Below are 7,036 nucleotides of genomic sequence, written 5' to 3' on the forward strand. Positions count from 1 at the left end.
TAGAGGCATTAAGCACCAGTCGAAAACTCAGCCCCAAACAACTTCGGTGGGCCGAATTTTTCACGCGCTTTGATTTCACACTCAAATTTATCCCAGGCAGGAAAAACTTTTTAGCAGATGCCTTATCACGCAGACCCCAAGATGCTGGCCCTGGGCCAACGGTACAGGGTACTGTATGGACTGAAAAGCAATTGAGTTTGGCAGCTGTGACACGCAATCAGACGCGAGCGCAACAGGCTCAACGCCAGACTGCTCCGCCTCCCTCCCGTCCGGCGCGTCTGCCAATTCCATCAGACTTGAAACAACAGTTGCTTTTCCACCTGAAATCTGACACTTGGTTACAAGCGAATTTAAACACTGTAACTTTTACTGAGGACTTTGCCTGGCGAAACGATCGTCTGTATGTCCCTGAGGCTTTACGAAAGATGATCCTACAGCGCTGCCATGACGATAAGTTGGCTGGACATTTTGGGTACCTTAAAACCCTTCACCTCATCAGGCGTCAATTCTGGTGGCCAACTCTTCTAAGGGACCTTAAAACTTATGTGGCCGCTTGCCCTGTGTGCGCAACAACCAAGCGCAAACCTGGCAAGCCTCAAGGCTTTCTGCAACCTGTGGCAACCCCTGCCTACCCATGGCAGGACATATCCATGGACTTTATTGTCAACCTCCCACCCAGTCAACGAAAAACAGTCATTTGGGTAGTAAAGGACTTTTTCTCCAAACAAGCGCATTTTATCCCATGCGCTTCTATCCCCACCGCGCAACAGCTGGCATGCCTCTTCCTTGTACACGTGTACCGGCTCCACGGGATCCCCGCCCGTTTGGTGAGTGACAGGGGCTCACAATTTACGTCACAGTTTTGGCGGGCATTTTTAAAACTGATTGGCACCAAACAAGCCCTCTCCACTGCGTGGCATCCAGAGACGGATGGATCTACTGAAGCTGTTAATTCAACACTGGAACAATATTTACGGGCATTCGTCAATTATCAACAAGACAACTGGGTGGACCTGCTTCCTTTTGCTGAAGTTGCCTACAACAATGCTGTACATCAAAGCACTGGACAAGTTCCTTTTAAAACTGTCTTTGGCCGGGAGTTCGTCCCAATACCCGAACTCCTGCACTCACAATCACTGCCAGCCTCTCTTACTGACTGGGCTAAAACCCTACAAGACTCATGGCACAACATTCAACGAGCCCTTTCTCATGCCCAAACCACCTACAAAAAGCATGCAGATGCTAAACGTTCCCCCCAACCTGCGTTTACTGTGGGGGATAAGGTCTACCTCTCCACGAAATTCATCAAATCATCTCAACCCTCGAAAAAACTTGGTCCTAAATTTGTTGGTCCTTTTCCTATTATTGCACAAATTAACCCTGTAACTTTCAAACTTGATCTGCCCCACAATCTTAAACGTTTGCATCCTGTTTTTCATTGCAGCCTACTCAAGCCGTACCTGTCGTCGGACTGCTGGCATCCCCAGCCGACCCCGCCACCTCCCATTATGATCGATAACCAACAACACTTTGAAGTCAAGGAAATCCTTGACTCCCGCCGCCAGCGTTCCACCTTGCAGTATCTCATCCGTTGGAAACATTTCCCTCATCCTGAGTGGGTTTCTGCTCACGATGTTCGCTCACCCAACCTGGTTGCCCGTTTTCACTCTGCTTATCCGGACAAGCCGGCTCCTTAGCAATTTTTTAGGGGGGCGATATGTCATGTTCACCATTTCAATGTGTTGTTCACATCGTAACGTTTCACATGTCAACCCGTTCTTCCGTATCTTACATGCTTGAACGTTTGCTGGTATTTTCCATTATTGCTGCGCTCCTTATTTTGCTCCTTTGGAATGTATGTTTGGGTTTGCAACTCTGTTCAAGGTTGCTTTCCCAGGCAGATGTAACGGTTGCTAGCACCTGGGAGGGGGTGGTTGCTAACGAGCGCTCGGGGCGGGGCTGGGGTGGAGGCAAGGCTTTTAAGTTTGTATTTGGCACGCTTTTGCTCATTCTCAGCTTTCTCTGTATTTGCATACTATTCCTTTAACAAATCAGTTATCTTTAAGCCCGAGCTTGTGAGGCTGAGTATTTGGGATTAGGCAACCATTACAGTTTCCTGTCCTGGTCCTCTGGGTTCCCTGCGGGGCTGTGGCTTTGTCTACTAGCTTGGAATGTTCATCTTGGGATCTTTTGTGATTGGATTATGGAGATCTGTTTGGAAAGTCTGTGAATGAGCGACCTTTTGTGTTCCAAGGTTTCTGATTGAATAGGAAGGGAATCCTTTGTTTAAACAGTTGGGCTTCCTTTTACATTTTAATCTCTGGCATCTCCTTTTTTGCATCAAACTCATTCTATTTTGTAACCTTTAACCTTGCTCAAGGAGAAGGCAATATTGCAGGGAGACAGTGTTCTGGGGGAAAGACAACATGGAGGGCAGGGAGAAATCTTAATTTCTTCCAACAGATTGATCTTCGCTTGTTGCTGGGAAAGGGCTAAAATAGATTAGGTTCCAGTGTCTCTCATCCCCCTTCCTGTTAAAGGCTGCTTGTTTTATCAGCCAGTTGTAGCAAGGAGGGAGGAAGAAAGGTGCGTGTGCAATGGGGATAGCCTTGAATTTATCTTTGCTTGCTAACTTTCACCTGTTACTGGATAGGAAATGGAAGCAGGGTAACTGCAGGCTATAGCTTTAATTAGACTCCCTTTTTGTTAAGGAATCTAGATCAAAGCCTACCCCCCCCCCATGGAATGTTTCCCTTATCAGCCAGCTTCAAGTAGGCACTAACAAGCAATTAACTTCTAGAAAGCAGCCTAAGGACCAGGTCATAGCCGGGTCATGCTTTATTCTGTTACAGCAAAAGTATCCACCCAAAGGTGTGAATAAATTACCATTTACCAATAAGAGCATATTTCTTTGTTTCAAAACTGTATAAAAAACTGTATTAAACTAAGTGGGGCACTTGATTTGTGACTTGAGTCCCAAGCATGAATCTTTGCTTCTGTGCAGAAATAAAGTTGGATTATTGTTTCCACCACCTTTGCGTGATCTTTGGCTATTCACACCAGGTGAAACAAACCACCCAGCTTTGGGCTGGGCCAACACTACCATATATATCCCACATTAAATTACAGACGTAATATGTTTTGTTAGTATCACTTCACTGCCACCATTTAAGGGACAACCCAATTTAACAATTTACAAAGTTGCTTATATATTGATTAAAAATAAAGAATACATGTACATCCAACAGACACATTAGCAAATGACATTTATTTATTTATTTATTATGGCTGCCCATCTCATATACATGACTCTGGGTGGCTAACAGTTAAAAACAGAATAAAAACATAGAAGAAGAAGAACCAATATTAAAAACAACAGAAATAACATAAAATAACAAAGCAGCTGAGAATACTCATTTAACACAACCGTGACCAAGAAACATCAGGACACTCCCTGAAGTTCTTAGTATTCTGGTGTTTACATATGTGTTTGTGTCTGTGTGCATATATTTTCTGTGCAGCCCCAATCATAGGATGCAAAATATGATAAAAGAAAACTCTTCATGTAAAAGCCACCAGACAGCTCAGTGGTTTCAGTCCCAAATGGGCAATTCATCCAATTGCTGGAATTAGTTACACTGGAAACCAATCTTCAGATTTGTTTCTTGGGATCTGCAAAATGTATGCCATCTTAATTTTTGTTAAGATGCAACTCACCTTAATGCAATCATGACCATTGTGAGTTGCCTGGCCACAGAGCGCCTCCCCTCTGAACTCCAGTGAATTGCACTTGCCTAGAATTCTTAGAGAGTGCCCCCTTCCAAGAAACTGGCCCAGTGCACTTTCTCAGAAGTTCCTAAAGGGCGGGAACACTTTCCCATAACAATAGCCCAGCTTTCCTAAATAAAGAGTTTCCAGGAAATTTCTGAGTGTTGCCACCTCTAACCAGAAGACTTTGTACCATGCTCTTGGAAAATAAATCTCTGGTTCAAGCAATTGCCTGCCTGTGCTTTTGTTCCCAGCTTGGAACAGACCTGGTAAGATTTTCTTCCAACATATATTAACTGTCTATTCATTTCAAAGCCAAACTCAAAGCTCTGGTTATGGGACAGGCTTATCCAATGTATCATCTGCACTCATATTTCTTAAATATTCCTATTGTCATAGCTTAAATGTACACCTATTTTATTTTCTCAATTTGCTTAGGATATATATGTTAATGTGAGAAAGTCACTTGTATTTTTACTTTTGTTTTACTTTTGTTTAAAAGTAATACATTTTGTTTCTCTTGGCTTAACCACTAGAGAGTGGTATTAGGCTATGCACAGATAATAATGTCTGGAAAGCAATACAACTCACCCCATCTAGTGCTACCAAAACAGTAGTACTAACTGATAGTAGTGATAACTACTATATAAATATTCTTCTATTAGTAAATCATTTTAGTTGCTGCTCTCAGATGCTGAATGCAATCTACAATAAAATATTTATTTTTAAAAAACACAACATATTTAACCTGCACTGCTAAGTATTTTAAAATCAAGCTCAATTTGACTGTCTAGTACTATTATATTTAAAAAGCCTTCATGAATACAAATCTTTCAGATGATTCTTAAGTTGAATTGCTGAAGACTAGGAAGAGTGTGTGTGTGTGTGTGTGTGTGTGTGTCTTTCTTTTGGTGCCTTCAACTCAGTGTTTTCTCCTGGCAACTACTTGGACAAGTCCTTACAATTTTCTTGGCAAGATTTCAAAAGTGGTTTGCCATTGTCTTCTTCCTAGGGCTGAGAGTGAGTGACTGGCTGTCATGAGCACCGTTGAGCTGAATGCATCAGCACAACGGCACACATAACAATACCACGGAAACAAGAGCAAGGGATTAAAAGATAAGCAAAGCGACGCACAACAACAGACACAGACCCGAGGAGAAGGGAACGACCCCAGCCGGAAAATCCAGTCAAAAGAACGCAAAGGGGGAAGAAAGAGCGACAAAGACAGGGCAGATCACGAGGCACGCCTGGGGCTGTCAGCAGGAACGCAAAGGATATCGCCCAGCTGAAAGTAATCACCGGCCGGAGGAAGAAGACGATTATGAGTGAAGCCCGGGGGCACCAGCAGGGGCCCCGCGACCCCTCACCTACCGGCAACGAAGCATACAGGACTTGGGGGGATGACACAACCCAAGGTGGGGGGGCGCTGACCGGCGCGGGCTATTTAAACCCCGTACCGGTGTGCTCCCTTCACTCTCAGCTTTTTCTAGCTATGCACTATGCTGAAATAAACCAGAACCTGATCTTCCCTAAATTAGTGTCTGTATTTTACTCAGTAGTAGGCAGCGCATGACACTGGCCCAAAGTCACCCAGCTGCCTTTGTGCCTAAGGTGAGACCTGAATTCACGGTCTCCTGGTTTCTAGTCTGGTGACTTAACCACTACACCAAACCACTACACTTAACCTCTTGGGGATGATAAATGTTTGAGAGAAAGAGACACAGCTATGTAAGCTTTTTCTTTATTGTCTGGGTGGACAACCTGTAGCCCTTAAGGTCCAGAGGCAAATTCTTTTATGACTCCCAAACTCTCTCCACCTATGAGTGCTGAAAATTAGCAGTGGGATCTCTTATAGGAAAATCATACTGTAATGCATAAGCAGGCTTAACATAATAATAAAAAAATGAGCAAGCTCCTGAACCTTCTTCTGTGATTTGTTAAATGCTGTAAGGATCAGGAAGAAAGGAGAAAGTTTAAGTATTTCTGTATGTTGGTTTCCTATGGACTGCTTCTTGTGCACATCACAGATATTAATAATGAGTCAAGGAGGATCTATTTAGATTCTCATGTATGGAGTACAGCAGCACAACTTTCAAAATGGTGGTGGCTGGAGACTCAAGTGTCATATGAAGGGAACAGCTGAAGTAGAGAAATGTGACTAATTTCCTCATGAAACTACTGAAGAATGAATTAAGTAGTACTAATCAAATACAATTGCCAGTTTGCCAGATAAATTGCTGGAGGGTTATAGTAAAATCAAATACAAAAGTATGTGTAACCTTCAAGAAGCCACAGCCAAATAATGGTTATAAGGTAGAAGATGGCAACTGAATGTGAGTGGATCTGTTCCATTGATTGGTCAATGACTGAAATAAAGTTTCTAGCAGAAACAACCGCATGGAATTAGAGTAGTTGAATCAGTTGAACTGTAAGGTGGAGAAAGGTGAAAGAAGAGAGAAAAAAAGGAAGGTAGCTGTGTAGAAGAGAAGAAAGCTAAGAAGAGGGCAGAAGGTAAGGTAAAGCAAAAATGAAGAATTAAAATCACAAAAAGTGGTCAGGAACATCAGGTGGCCAGGTATTTACAAATCGGGCCAGTTATGTAGGACATGAAATGATTTTGCCAAGGGAAAACATGCTCAGCCTTGTCTTACCCCAAGTGGACTGTGTCCCAATTGGTAGATGGGATGATGAAAGATCAAATGGAAAATAAGAAAAAGGGGAAAGAACTGTCTTGCTCTTTGAAGAATGTCAGGGTCTCTGCATCTTTCTCAAACCAAAAGTGATTCTTTTCTGAGCAGAATTCTCAGAGTGTTAATTTCTTGGCTATCCCACCACAGAAAACAAGATTCTTCCAGAATTTATTTACCAAGTTTTACTGGGGGGGTGGGGGGGGAGTCTCAGCAACTGGATTTTTTTTTTCTTTCTAGAATTTAACTTGTCTCCCAGGTTCCAAAGGTGGAGATTTTCTCACTCTTTTATTCATGGCTTTGTTCGTACTTGCAGCTGTTCTCTTCACTGATCATGGATGGAGGAATGTTAAAACGTGAATGCCTTTATGGTTCTAATCATACCATTAGACTGAGTCTCTTTAGCAAGATTTACTGAGAAGGAAAAAAGTATGAGGTACAAGAATTCCAGCAACTGTACTGCCTCCCATCTACAATCAATATATCTCAAAGTACATTACAGTGGAGACCTCTTTCTTGTTAATTTCTTTTCTGTGAATTGGAGAAGTGGTGAGACTTTTCAGTGAAAATTAAGGAACTTG

Source organism: Candoia aspera, chromosome 6 (assembly GCF_035149785.1).
Source record: "Candoia aspera isolate rCanAsp1 chromosome 6, rCanAsp1.hap2, whole genome shotgun sequence".
Classification (NCBI taxonomy): domain Eukaryota; kingdom Metazoa; phylum Chordata; class Lepidosauria; order Squamata; family Boidae; genus Candoia; species Candoia aspera.